Raw genomic sequence first — 14897 nt, 5'->3', positions numbered from 1 at the left:
GAAAGCTCGAAATTTTAATTATTAAATTTGAAGTTTGTTTGTAGTAAAATTTAAATAAATTATACGGGAGTCAATAAAGAACGAAAACATGCATTGTTTCGGAAGAATTCAAACAAGCTTATATTTTTCTAAAAACTTTTTTTGTTAGTTTATATACATGTTAAGGCAAAAAGTTCTACTCACACATTTAGCCGCTACTTGTTTATTAATTGTTTAAACAATAACAATTGTTTTGTACAAATCATTTTAAAAATTACGTTGAAATCATCATTTTACTTTGATAAAATGGGAGAAAAACAACTTAAAATAATCTGCTATGCAGACGACGCCGACGCAATACTAATCTCTCAAAAAGAAGATGATCCACAACGTACGCTGAATAGTGATGTTAGAAGTGAATATTCTCAAGAGAATATTCTCGAGAAAGAGAATATTCTTGAGAATATTCTCGGCAAAAATTTTCTATATTGTCAAAAACCGAAACAAAAATAAAAACTAGATACGGGTCAAATTATGTATTATAATTTAAAAAATATGTAGGTATTCTTTTTCTCATAGGGGTCTTTCAGTGCGTCACATTTTTTATTTCTTTCTAACGCATTAAATTTTAGGTGACAGAAAAAAGCAAGTCCGTGATTACAGACATTTATAACATTTATTCTGGTTGTCGACAGATGGCGCTATAATCAAAAAAAAATTATATACGAATTATATAATATATCTAAGAATATAATCTGTACAATTTATAGGATTATACAAATCAAAGAAAATACCATTTCATAAAATGCAATAAACACAATTGTTTTGATTTTATGCCAAATTGCAAATAAAATGTGACAACTATCAGATTTAATTAAAATGTCATGTTAGAATAAATGTTATAATATTGATAATATTGAAATGTTATAATAGTGCTAATATTATAAGGATTGTGCATTTAATGATAGAAGCATATAATTTGGACAATATACACTACACATATAAAGGTTCAAAATTAGATATGAGGCCATCTCAGATTTGACCTTTTACAAAAATGGCGGGCATTCAAAATGGCGACGATACATATGTGACTAACAGCACGATAACTTTTAAACGAAAAATCCGAGTTTAACCAAATTTGGTATAAAATTGGTTCTTTTTTTGATGTATAAGATCGAGCACCTGAACCGGAAGAATCGGTTTACCAAAAGTTGAGCTTTTGCTGATTTTTTGTGTAAAAATATGTTTTTTTTAATTCTTTTACCCTGTATATATTAATTTTTTAAAAAGAGTATACCGGCATTGAAAAGAGCGTAAAAATATTTTTTAGGAAATATTTTGAACTTTTTAGTTATGTTAATTACCATGTATGCCATGTAATAAATGTATAACATATCTTCACATGTACCTATGTGCGGAATATTCGTGCAAATATTGTAAGAATTATTGTGTATTTAACGGTAGAAGCATATAATTTAGACCACATTTACTACACATACAAAGGTTCAAATTTAGACATAAGGCCATCTCAGGTTTTGCCTTTTACAAAAAGGCGGGCATTCAAAATGGCGACTATACATATGTGGCTAATAGCACGATAACTTTTGAACGAAAAGTCCGATTTTAACCAAATTTGGCATATAGGTTCTTTTTTTATGTATAGGATCGAGGTCTTCAACTGGAAGAATGGGTTTACCAGAAGTTGTGTTTTTCCTGATTTTTTTGTAAAAATATGTTGTTTATTTTTTCAATTCTTTCACCCTGTATCTATTAATTTTTCAAAAAAGTAATACCGGCGTTAAAAAAAGCGTAAAAATAGTTTTTAGAAAATATTTTGAACCCTTTAGTTTTATTAATTACCATTTAATAAATGCATAACGTATCTTCACATGTAGGTACCTATGTGCGGCAGATTCGTGCAAATATTAATATAAGAATTATTGTGCATTTAATGGTAGAAGCATATAATTTGGACCACACATACTACATATACAAAGATTCAAATTTAGATATGAGGCCACCTCAGATTTTGTCTTTGACAAAAATGGCGGGCATTCAAAATGAATCTGCCGCCCATACATACATGTGAACATATGTTATGCATTTATTAAATGGTAATTTACATAACTAAAAAGTTCAAAATATTTCTAAAAAAAATTTTACACTTTTTTCAATGGCGGTATATATACCTTTCTAAAAAATTTATATATACAGGGTGAAAGAATTGAAAAAGAAAAAACATATTTTTACATAAAAAAAAAACAGTAAAAACACAACTTCTGGTAAACCGATTCTTCCGGTTCAAGAACTTAATCTTATTCATCAAAAAAAAACCTATATACCAAATTTGGTTGAAATCTGACGTCTCGTTCAAAAGTTATCGTGATATTAGTCACATATGTATAGTCGCCATTTTGAATGCCCGCCATTTTTGTAAAAGGTACAAAAACTGAGTGGGTCTTATATCTAAATTTGAACCTTGTCTATCTACGTGTAGTATATGAGGTCCAAATTATATGCTTCTACCATTAAATGCACAATAATTCTTATAATATTTGTACGAATCTGCCGCAAATAGGTACATGTGAAGATACGATATGCATTTATTAAATGGTAATTAACATAACTAAAAAGTTCAAAATATTTTCTAAAAAATATTTTTACACGCTTTTCAGTGGCGGTATTAACTTTTTGAAAAATTAATACATACAGGGTGAAAGAATTGAAAAAAACAACATATTTTTACATAAAATCCAGGAAAAACACAACTTTTGGTAAACCGATTCTTCCGGTTTAAGACCTCGATCTTACACATCAAAAAAGGAAAGTATATACCAAATTTGGTTAAAATCTGACGTCTCGTTCAAAAGTTATCGTGTTATTAGTCACATATGTATAGTCGCCATTTTGAATGCCCGCCATTTTTTGTAAAAGGCAAAATCTGAGATGGTCTCATATCTATGTTTGAACCTTTATATGTGTAGTGTATGTTGTCGAAATCATATACTTCTATCATTAAAAGCACAATTGTTTCACATATCGGCTGCACTATATCACGGACTTACCTTTTTTCTATCATTTGTGACGCACTGAAAAATGCCAATTATAGTACATTATTTCACGGTTTTTGCTGTAAATTTTAAAGAACCGCTTGGATTGACATGAAATTGGCTTACGCATAGCTAACATGTCAAAGAAAAAAAGTGATATGGTAGCGATGTGTCCTTTTGCCCTGGGGGTGAGTTTCACCCCATCTCGGGGGTGAAAAAATATATGCCCAAGATAAGTCCCCAAATGGATAAACTGACTAATTTTGAGCAACTTTTGTTCTGTAAAGGTTTTTCACCAAATCAATATTTTTTGAGTTATTTGCAAGTGAATGTGTTCATTTTTTAACAAGATAACCACGTTTTTAGACGGTTTTTCAAAAATAACTCAAAACGTAAGCATTTTGTCGAAAAAAATATTCTTGGCAAAACTATAGCCTATCAAAAAAACGGTGTATATATTAGGTCTCTATACCTAGCGAGAGCAGAGTTATAGCCAATGAAAAATAAGTTCATATTCGGAAAATTCCAAATAGAATAATTAAATGTGAAATATCCAAATAATGAAGCATTCTTGGTGAAAACATATTACAATTTTTTTAAAGTGTTTAAAAAAGGTTTATTTCTGTTTTTATAAAAAAAATTTCAAGCATCAAATGTAAGCAAGTTATGCTCAAAATAAAGTTGGTCCCTTTTGTTTTGGCAAAAAAATCAGGAAGATCACCCCCAATTAGCAATTTAAATGAAAATTATCGTTACCGCTTTACATGTTACTTTACTTATGTTGTGTTTATATGATGTGTAAGTTTTATCGATTCAAAGTGCTAATTTTTGAAAAAAATTTGGTTTTAGAGTACAATTTAAAAAAAATTGAAAAAAATGCTTTTTTTTTCAAAATAACTTAAAAATTGTTAGAGATACCAAAAATTTTAAACAATAAAAAAATCAGTTACTTTTCTGAATATTTTATATTGTTTTGTTTTTGTGTAAGACAAAAATTGGTTAAGATTCGGTGTTTCTAAATTTGCATACACTCGTGATAAGTGAGTCGTTCAAGCCCTTTAAACTATAGCTCTTTCAAAAATAAGGACGGTGAACCGATGAAACTTACAGATCATATGATCAATACGTACGCGAGTAAAAAACTTTAGGGGTTGATTTTCCCGATTTCGTACCAAAAAACGGGACCAACTTTATTTTGAGCGTAACTTGTTTACTTTTGATGCTAAATTTTTTTTTTAATACAAAGTTAAACATTTTTTTAAACACTTTAAAAAAGTTAAAATGATTTTTCTCAAAAAAGTGATTCGTTTTTTGGTTATGGCACGTTAAAATATTCGATTTGGAATTTGACGAATATGAACCTATTTTTCATTAGCTATAACTCTGCTTTTACTAGGTATAGTGACCTGATATATACAACATGTTTTTCACTTTCTTACGTGCTATATTTTTGGTAAGAATTTTTTCTCGACCAAATACTTACTTTTTGAGTTATTAGGGAAAGCCCTCTGAAAACGTGGTTATTTTGTAGAATAATTAACATATTCACTCGCAAAGATCTCGAAAAGTATTATTTTGGTGAAAAAACTTTATAGAACCAAAGTTGCTAGAATTAGTCATTTTATCCATTTCCGGACTTATTTCAAACATATATTCTTCACCCCCCAAAAGGGGATTAAATTCACCACTAGGGCAAAAGCACACATCGGCACAATATCACTTTTTTTCTTTGACTTGTTAGCTATGTGTATGCCAAATTGTATGTCAATCCAAGCTGTTCTTTAAAATTTAGAGGTTTTGCATTATTTTACCTTTAAGAACGTACTATTAAAAGGACCATATATTGTTTTTGCCAATCTCATGAATCACTAGCAAGGGTGTCTACAGTGTCAATATTTATTATTTTGTTGCAATATTAACGTGCAAATATTTAGAATGTTGTTCATTTAAGCAGAGAAGAACAAGTTGAGTTGAATAATTTCGCAACTTTAAAATATGGTGATGAGTCGGCTGAAATAATGGCAGATCTGGCACTTTAACGGTCTAAGGAGGGATTTTTGGAGAACCATACGTTGTAAAATCAATTGAAAAACTAGACTAAATCATATGGTGAACAGGTACATGTTTCGGAACAAAATTAACTAAAATAGTAGTTGATATATTAAGCATGCCTTTATCCAGTGCAACGACTGAAAGAAGTTTCATTACTTATGGTTTTTTATCCACTCCTCTAAAAGAAACCGGCTCACTGCTGAACGGGGTCGTAAGGTAACTTTTATTGCTCGCAATTTAAAATTGTTAGACGTAGACCAATCCATGATTGAGCTGGCCACTCGTGAAAAACAAAATCCCACAACTCATCAGTATATTGAAATGCAGATCGTAGATGACTAGGATGAGCTAATGATAGAAATATATTCTGAATCTGAGGTCTGATCTTTTATCTTATCACATCGATTATTTGCTGTCAAGAAAAAATTTTTATTTTTTATATACAAAAAACACTGTTACAATAGGAAGACTATCAGTGGGAAGACCACGAAAAAGATGGAATGACAACTTACTGGAGGCACATTGAAAAACAGACAGAGTCATGTCTACATAAAAAGAAGAAGAAGAAGACTTTGATCAAATATGTGTCTATTTTGTTTTTGATTATGCTGAATCCTAATATGCCATTAAATTTGAAAATTCAAAATTTTTTGAATTCTTTTACAGTATGTCTGCGTACCAAGGAACCATATGGGAAACCTTTTTATTATCAATTCATAAAATGCTCTACGTCGTCTAAAATCTGAGATACAACCATCAGATATCAAACTTTTTCAATTTTAAACGAGATATGTAAAAAATATGAATTTCGCTTAACAGTTAAGTACCTTTATAGTTCACAATATTTCAATTAGAAGGATGTAATTGAATATTGAAACATTGAAACGTTTTTAATTCCAAACAACTTTTCTTAACAACAATTTTCGGTATTTTGAAATATAAAGGTATTTTACTCTTGAGCGAAATTCATATTTTTTGACATACCTCATATAAAATTAATAAAATTTTTATATCTAATGGTTGTATCTTAGATCCTATACGATGCAAAGCATTTTATAAAGAATAAATTTTTTTCATAAAACTGATAATAAAAAAGTTATCAATAGATTCCAAGTTACGCAAACATACTGTATAAAAGCTAAAAAATATATATTTTTTTAAATTGTACTATTTTTAAGCTTAAAACTGTTATTAAATGTATTTTGGGTAAGTTGTACAGAAAAAAGTTTTGATGAATTTGTACAAACATTTTTGTTAACTGATATATTTCGGTTTTTGTATTATATTTTTTTATCTTACTCAATTAAAAAAAAAAGTTGTTTATTGTAGATATATTTATGCTAGTAATTCTGTAAAACTACGAAATTTTCAAAAATTACATTTTTTGAGACATGGTATCATTTGAATTAATTTTTTGACATTTTTTTAATTAGACCGGGAGATATTCAGCCCTATTCTGTAACTTTTAACAAATCGAATAGAAATGACCAAGTCGAATCGTAATTACCCAAAATCGGAATGTTTGATATCTATCGCGTCATTTTTGTGTTTGGATTGGTATTCTGTAACTCATATCGTAATCGAAACCTCTGACTTCTATTTCACGCGGTTCTGAGGTGGTGGCAACCCCGCATTAACCAGAGAAATTATTGTTCTGTGACTGGATCTAAATTTAAAATTTGACACCGTTGCCATATCCTCAATGTTTTAATACTTTCTTCATACTATCCTCAAGTTTTGAAAAGTAAATAAAGTATTAGTGTAAATACTGGATGCAAAAAGCTCAAAAGAGGATAAATGGTTTTAAATTAAAGTTAATTAAAATTGATATAAAAAAAGATAAACTGATAAATAAAAAAGATAAGTGAAGATAAGAAGTATAAATGGTTTTAAATCAAAGATATTTAAATTGATGTTATTAATGCATTATTATTAATCTATAATTTAAAATCGATATTACTAATATGCAATCTTTAAGATTCGATTAGAGCTGAAATAACTGCTAAACAACTTTTCCCAAAAATGGCATCTTTTCTATAATTTGTTCAGACTATGAGCGTTGACTGATAAATATACAAGTATACTGTATACTGGCATTGTTTAAGAAAGGAGTCTAGTTATACAATGATACTGGTATAATATATTTATCCATCAACGCATCAGAAGTCTATCGTATGCTATTCTTGTACATTATACCGTTGATTGAAATTGTACAAGAAATAACTAATAAAATTATGGCAACACTGCGAGGGGCAAACGTTCATTCATGTGCCAAGCCAAATTAGGCAATCCAAACCACGTGACCTCTGGTTGGCACACAAACTAACAAAGAGGTTATGTTTGTATCTATTTTTCAATAATTTTTCATTGTTTATCGTCGTATTTTGGATTCATTTGGATTTCGTTTCCTGTTTTTGCGAACTTTATAAACTTTACCACAATGCAAACTGATTATTTAAGGAAATTATTATTGGAAACTCCAGATGTTGCGAGAAAGGTAGGCGAAACAATTTTTTTTACTGTTCATTTTGCCCCGATATTTTTATCAATAATGATGAATTTTGCAAGCAATAACATTATTTCTTTTATTGTTCTAGATATTTATTGAAGCTGAAAATAATTGGGGATTTAGATCCATACGCAATTCAGTCAGAATTGGATTTTACAGTAAAGTGCAGTCCATCAAGTTACTATTATAGATATTTATACATATACATATCTGGTGGAGTCTGATATGTCACAGTTGCTACTCTAAGCAGCAGATGAAAGCATACAAAAGCCTTCAGGCACATAAATATTTTACAGCTGGATTTGTTTTGAATGGAGTAAAAATTGTTAATGATTTCCTGATTTCCATATTATTGTCGGAAAGGTATGCCTTTATTTTATTTATTCACCATTAAGAAATATATGGATAACAGTATTAGTGTCTTTTGGATAAATTGGTTTTAAATATTAGATTTATTTACGTTTATATATCTGTATGAAACCAGACATATCATCCAATCTGTTTATCGTCCTAATCTGTAAACTGCGAACTCCATAATTCTCTGAAAATGATTTATTACTGCCATATATTTGAATTACTGTCATGATTGTTCTAGAATTATATTATATGAATGTCTGATTTTAAATAAAATATTCTCAATCATTGTAAAGAACGCAAATACTCTAATAAAAATAAATTTTTGTAGTTGAAGAATTTCCAAAAAAATAAAATATTTTTTTTAGGTGAATATTTCCAAAAATCTAATGCTAAATGACTAAATGCTTGGGTGGGGTGATAGCCAGTTCTGATGACATAGCAAATTCACATTGTATGCGTATGGCCGGTAATAGTGAAGTCTGCAGCCATATTGCAGCAATCCTATTTTTAGCTTAGTATGCTCAGGGCAAGACAGACGAAGAAGAACCCAATGTATGTACATATGTTACAGCTACATGGTTTGGAGATAGCAACATATGCATTCTCTGATGAAAAACTAATGAATTTTGAAACTGTTCGGTCAGAGTGCTTGTTGCACTCACTAAACGAATTGAAATATAAGATGGCTTTGGCATTGTGTTTTAGTGATATGAAAATGGTTATTCATTTTTAATTATAATGTACTTCTTCATCATGAGTAATTATGTATTGGTCTTTTAAATGTGTATTTATTTTTGTAATTAGTATCAACTTGTAATGATAATATACATTTATCGTTTAAGGTATGACTATGTTTTGACTCTAAAATAAATGTTTTAAAAATCAAATCCTGCCTCTTTCTGTTAGTAACTACCCATGGATATCACAAATTGTGCTTACTGATAGGTTTGTTCGTAGAACGATCAGCAACTCTTACCAACCATCAGACACATGCGCATTCGTAGTCTATGAATGCTAACTATTAACTGCACAACGCTAACTGTTAACTGCTCATGCATCTGATGGTTGGCAGCAATTGCTAATCGTTTGTGTCGTACTATGAACAAACATATTAGGTCTGGATCCCATGTACCAAAAAAAATTATTAATAGCAAGCTGAAAATTTGTTACTAGCTTAACGGTGTCCAGTTGGACAAACTTTGATGTATTGTGACACTGGAACAGGGGTAGTTTTAATTGTGAAACAGTTTGGAAACTCAGATTTGGAACATCAGATTACAAAAACATCCCATATATTTTGTCGGACAGAACATCCAATTGATCTGTTATCCTTTCATTAAATTCTCATGCAAAAATCAGACTGCTATTACTAACCAACATGATTCCTGTAGTTTGACATGGTCTTCGTGCTCTACTCATTAAAATGCCCAGTTGGTGATTTTTTCACCAGTCTGGTTTTTGCATGAGAGTTTAATGAATTGGTAGCAAATCAATTGGAAGTTTTATCTGACAAATTACATAAACATTTTCGTAGTTTAACATTCCAAATTTTTAACCTGTTCCACAGTTAAAACTTCCAGTGTTCCCGTACATCAAAGTTTGTCGGACTAGACACCATTAAGCTATTGATAAATTTTCAGCTTGCTATTAATCAACTTTTTTTTGGTACACGGGATCCAGGTCTATATGGAATAAATAAATAACAAAACAAATTCCCTGTCAAAACTGCATTTATTTTGAATAGAATGAAAAACAAAATAATATTGTTTTAACAAAATAGGGGATAAATGTTAAAATTTAGTATTAATAAAGTTTGTCACATTGGCCTAAAAATGAATGTCACTAGTTACGTTAGTGTCACATATAAATAATTGTAATAATATTAATAAAAACCATAATTCCTAGCATGAGTGCGTCCTGTTATTTGACAATTTAGTTAGGTGAGGAAACATAAATGAGTTTCTAATACGTTTTCATCGATTGTCATTTGTTTCGAGCTTCTGTCAGATGTTGTATAATCCGTGTATAATATTACTATACACGGATTATACGACATATGACAGAAGCTCAAAACAAATGACTGTGAATGAAAAGCCCTATAGAGGGAACACGAAAAAAATTAACATTATCCGATCAGCTCGACTTCCACAGTTCACTACTATACAGATTACAGGCATGTTTTCAGCACTTAAAATCACCACAAACGAAAAGTTTATAAAATAATTAATCTAATGAATGTCTTTAAATACTATATTAAGCTCAAAATCACGACAAAAAACAAATTAAAATTAACATTATTCTGATCAGTTGGACTTGCACAGTTCACTATTATACAAGTGACAGGCATGTTGTCAGCACTCAAAATCACCAAGAACGTAAAGTTTATAAAATAATTAATCTAATGAATGTCTTTAAATACTATATTAAGCTCAAAATCACGACAAAAAACAAATTAAAATTAACATTATTCTGATCAGTTGGACTTGCACAGTTCACTATTATACAAGTGACAGGCATGTTGTCAGCACTCAAAATCACCAAGAACGTAAAGTTTATAAAATAATTAATCTAATGAATGTCTTTAAATACTATATTAGCTCAAAATCAGGACAAAAACAAATTAAAATTAACATTATCCCGATCAGTTGGACTTCCACAGTTCACTAATATACAAGTCACAGGCATGTTGTCAGCACTCAAAATCACCAAAAACGTAAAGTTTATAAAATAATTAATCTAATGAATGTCTTTAAATACTATACTACCTCAAAATCACGACAAAAAACAAATAAGAAAAATCAATAATTACATTGAGTTTAGGTTAAGAACAGTTTTGTGTGCCAACCAAAGATCACGTGATTTAACTTTGACAGGTCGATGGATTCCCTAATAGCAAAGCAAATAAATAAGGTTAGGTCCAAGGTCCAATTCATACTCGTACAACATGTCTAAATTAAATATATAATTACAAATAACACCACAGACTAAAAATTACGCAGCTAAAAAAGGTACAAACAATATAAATAATTATAAAATAAGTAGTAATCAATTATTTTTATATATAAAATATAAACGTCAAAACAAAACAAAATGCGCTTGCGTCAACCACAATTCCGATAATCGAAATCTCATTTCGACAGGATAAATGCTGTCGAAGTGATTTCTATTCACTATTACGATTGTAGAGATTCCGAAGTAGTTATGGAATACGGATTTGGACTATTTCTATTCGACTTGGCCACTTCTATTCGATTTTACTGACTTCTATCATCGAAATGAGTTACAGAATAGGCGTGATTATACAGAAGTTCAGCCACGATTTTCTCAGTCCTGCCTTTTGCAATACTGTAAGGGTAGACGAATTACCTACAATCTGTGGAAACATCCACAAATTTCCTGTGACAATTTCCTGTAAAAACTAGATTTTCTCAAAAAATAAAAATATGGTTTTGCGATGAATTTCTGAGTCCTGCCATACCCGTAGAATGACAGGACACTATCGATTTTATGAAGAAAATTTTTTGGGCAGGAGGGTTGCAAACGGGCTAACGGAGTATATATGTATACAAACATGTAAGGAAAATAATGACATTTTCATGATTTTCTGGGTCCTGCCAACTAAATAAATTAAACATATTTATTTCAAAATGACCAAAAAAAATATTGACATGACGTCTCCTAATGTTTAAGTATACTTGTCGCTTGGAAAATTCTGCGGAAAATTTTCACCCTGATTCCGTGGTTTTCTGAGTCCTGCCTTTAAAAAGTTTTAATACTCAAATGCAATCAATATTTTTCGGTACTCGGCAGCGGCGGGTGTAATTTCCTCACCAAAATAATCTTTTGCCTGCGTTTATAAGGGTATGTCATAATCCCACAAGTATTTTCCTCACCAAGACCAAAATGGTTATTTCAGTTATTTCCGGTAGATTTTACTAAAAGGCATTCAATTGAATTATTTATCTACTATTAAATTACAGTAGGTACCTATAATTATTATAATAATTAATTAATTAATTATAGTATTTTATTTTTAGTCACAATTGGAATTTTGACAAAAATGTCATGTTTAATAGAAAGTGGTCGCGGTAAACCTTACGCGGTATTGGTATTTGAAAATTTTATTTTTTATAAAGTGAAAGTTTTAAAAAGTGAAGAAGTGTTCTGGAGGATAAAACAACTTGTAGTGCGAAATTTTTTACTATTGGTGCAACTTTTACAATATCTAGAAGTAGCCGACAACATAATCATGAACCAGATTGTCAGAAGTTAGATCGAAAAATTGTTTCTAACTATTGTAAACGTAAAGCCGAAGAGAATTGAAAAACCAGCAAAAATTATACGCCAAGCACTTGCAGCTAATTTGTCTGAAACAATTACTACGATTGTTGTCAGTTACATAAGAAAAAATATATAATTATCGACGAAAAATGATGCCTGGTCGACTTCCTTCCAATATTGATGAGGTTCAAGAATTTGTGACGGGGTGTGCTCAAAAAACAACCAAGAGGGAAAATTTTCTCCTTATGAACTGTGTCAAAAGTAGGATAATTGTATTTAGTTGTGAAACAAATATAAGACTTTTAGCCACATTGAATTTTATTATATGGATGGCACATTACAATTATTCATTATTCATGGGCTAATTAATGGGCATTATATTTCTTTATTATACTGTTTACTGCCAAACAAAAAAACAGAAATTTACAACAATATTTTTTATTTGTTAAAATCAGAAATTTTTAAAGCTCACAAAATTGAGTTTAATGCTAGTAAAATTTTTGAAGATTTTGAAAAGGAATGCAATCACTGAAATGTGTCCGAACACTGAAATACATGGTTGTAAATTTCACCTACACTAAGCTTGGTACCTATAGAAATGTCTTGGTCTCTTGATTTAATATCAGAATATAAAAATGATTCTGAAAGAGGCAAGTGGCTCAAACATACTTTTGGCCTTACATATAAAACCAGAAGACGTATCAGATTGTTTTGTGTTTGATTTAATGTCATGCAACCAGGAAATGAAATTTAAGATAGATATGTGGATTATTTAGTTGAAACTTAGGTATATAGACGAAAATGCCATATTCTCCCCATATTTGTGGACAGAGGCAAATTCTTCTGTTATTCGTATTACGAATGCTTGCGAATCTTTTCATTTGCATTTTAATTTATCGTTTTGTAATCATCCATCCATATATATTTTCTTTGAAAAAATTAAAGAATTTCATGTAGATACGTATGTTAAAATTTAAAGTTTGCATATTGCAAAACCTGTCAAAGAATAAACAAGTTAAACTTAAATTGAAAAATGTAGTAAATTTATTAATAAGATATCAGTCTAATCAAATGACTAGAATGGATTTTGTAAAGTGTCTGTCTTATTATAATAAATATTAAATAATAATTTATACTTCTTGCATATTATCTATATTATAAACTATTATTATAACGTAAGGAAATTATTGTCTTTTATTCGGATTTCGGATGCTTTCATAATTATTGACATTCTTAAATTAAATCTATATTTTTATTTTATTACCTGAGTGAGTTGGTGAGGAAAATACCTACCGGATTAATAGGAACCTTTAAATTTGGTGAGGAAAATACCTGTCGGATTATATGATTTTACTGGTTGGTGAGGAATTTACCTCCGCCCCTCGGCAGGAAGGTTAAAGGGTTCTAGTAAGATGGCAGGAGTCCTAGATTTGTAAGAAAATTCGTGAAAAATTCCACGATATTCTGAGTCATGCCATTTTGCATATGTTTCAAGAATCTTAATATATATAAGTCTATTTACAAAGAGGCAGGATGGTTTTATAGTTATTTCGTATACAGGGTGGGTCATTAGTGTGACAAAGTCCAATTACTCGTTTGTCGTAAGAGATACGAAAAAAGTTATTTAGGTAAAACTTGGGGCAAAGATAGGATCATAATTTAAAAATATTTTCTAATATACAGGGCTACCCGTATTGGCAGGGCGACACAAAGTTATGTTTTTTTTAATGGAACACCCTGTATATAATTTTAAGATTCCTAAGATCATTTTAAGACAATTTAACACAATTTACCTAATCCAAAAATGTTTCCTAAGGGAGCTAGAGCTCTTTGAAGATGGTGCCTTGTAATTAGTTTTTTTTTATATCTCCAGAACGCTTCCATTCCGATACACAAAAACTGGTCCGCCTTTTATCTTCCAGAGATAAATCGATTCCATCAATTGCGAATCTCCAGTACCGGTCATGGGAGTCCGTTTTGGGTAGAACAACGGTTATTTTATCGCATAACTTTTTTGTCTTTAACTTTTAAGCATTTTTGACACTATATTATTAAATTGTGAGGTATTCTAGTACTAAAAGGTACTCTTGCTTTAAGTCGGTAGGCACCGTTTTCTAGAAAAATCAATTTTAAAATTTTTAAAATGTTTCGTATTTTGAATTTAAGAAAAATTTGAATAAAAAATAAAAAAAACGGTTATTTATCGACTTAAAGCAAGAGTAACTTTTGTACTAGAATAACTCATAATTTAATACTCTACTGTCAAAAATGCTTAAAAATTAAAGCAAGTTATGAGATTTCGCAAGACGAACTGCTATGACTGATACTAGAAATTCACAATTTATAAAATCGATTCATCTCTGGAAGAGAAATAGTCTAGGCGCCAAATAGAGGTCACCGCGTCCTTTTCAATTCTGATGGACAAACACAACGGTTTTTTATGGATTTTTGGCTGATGATTACGAATTTCGAGGGTGAAATTCGATCCGAGTGGTCAAAAAATGTTATAAACAATTTAATTTTTTATAAATTGTTTATAGGGCTCTGGCTCATAAACTAAAAGAGATAAAAGGAATGTTTTAAATAAAATTTGTTCGTTAATAAAAAACGAAGAAAAAAACGTTTACTTAACTTAAATCTAACAATTAGAACTCAAGATATTGTAAAAT

The 14897-nt window shown here is 30.0% G+C and overlaps 1 long non-coding RNA gene across 1 annotated transcript; it reads left to right on the top strand.

Annotated features, from left to right (window-relative positions):
• Window positions 1–7348: 7348 nt before the first annotated feature.
• LOC126885996 (uncharacterized) lies at window positions 7349–8834 on the top strand. Its single transcript, XR_007698530.1, has 3 exons — window positions 7349–7578; window positions 7679–7953; window positions 8313–8834. It is a non-coding gene; the product is annotated as an uncharacterized LOC126885996 (long non-coding RNA).
• Window positions 8835–14897: the final 6063 nt, after the last annotated feature.

Source organism: Diabrotica virgifera, chromosome 6, assembly GCF_917563875.1.
Source record: "Diabrotica virgifera virgifera chromosome 6, PGI_DIABVI_V3a".
NCBI lineage: Eukaryota > Metazoa > Arthropoda > Insecta > Coleoptera > Chrysomelidae > Diabrotica > Diabrotica virgifera.
The sequence above is the reverse complement of the archived record's forward strand: the minus strand, read 5'-3'. Positions and strand labels throughout refer to the sequence as shown.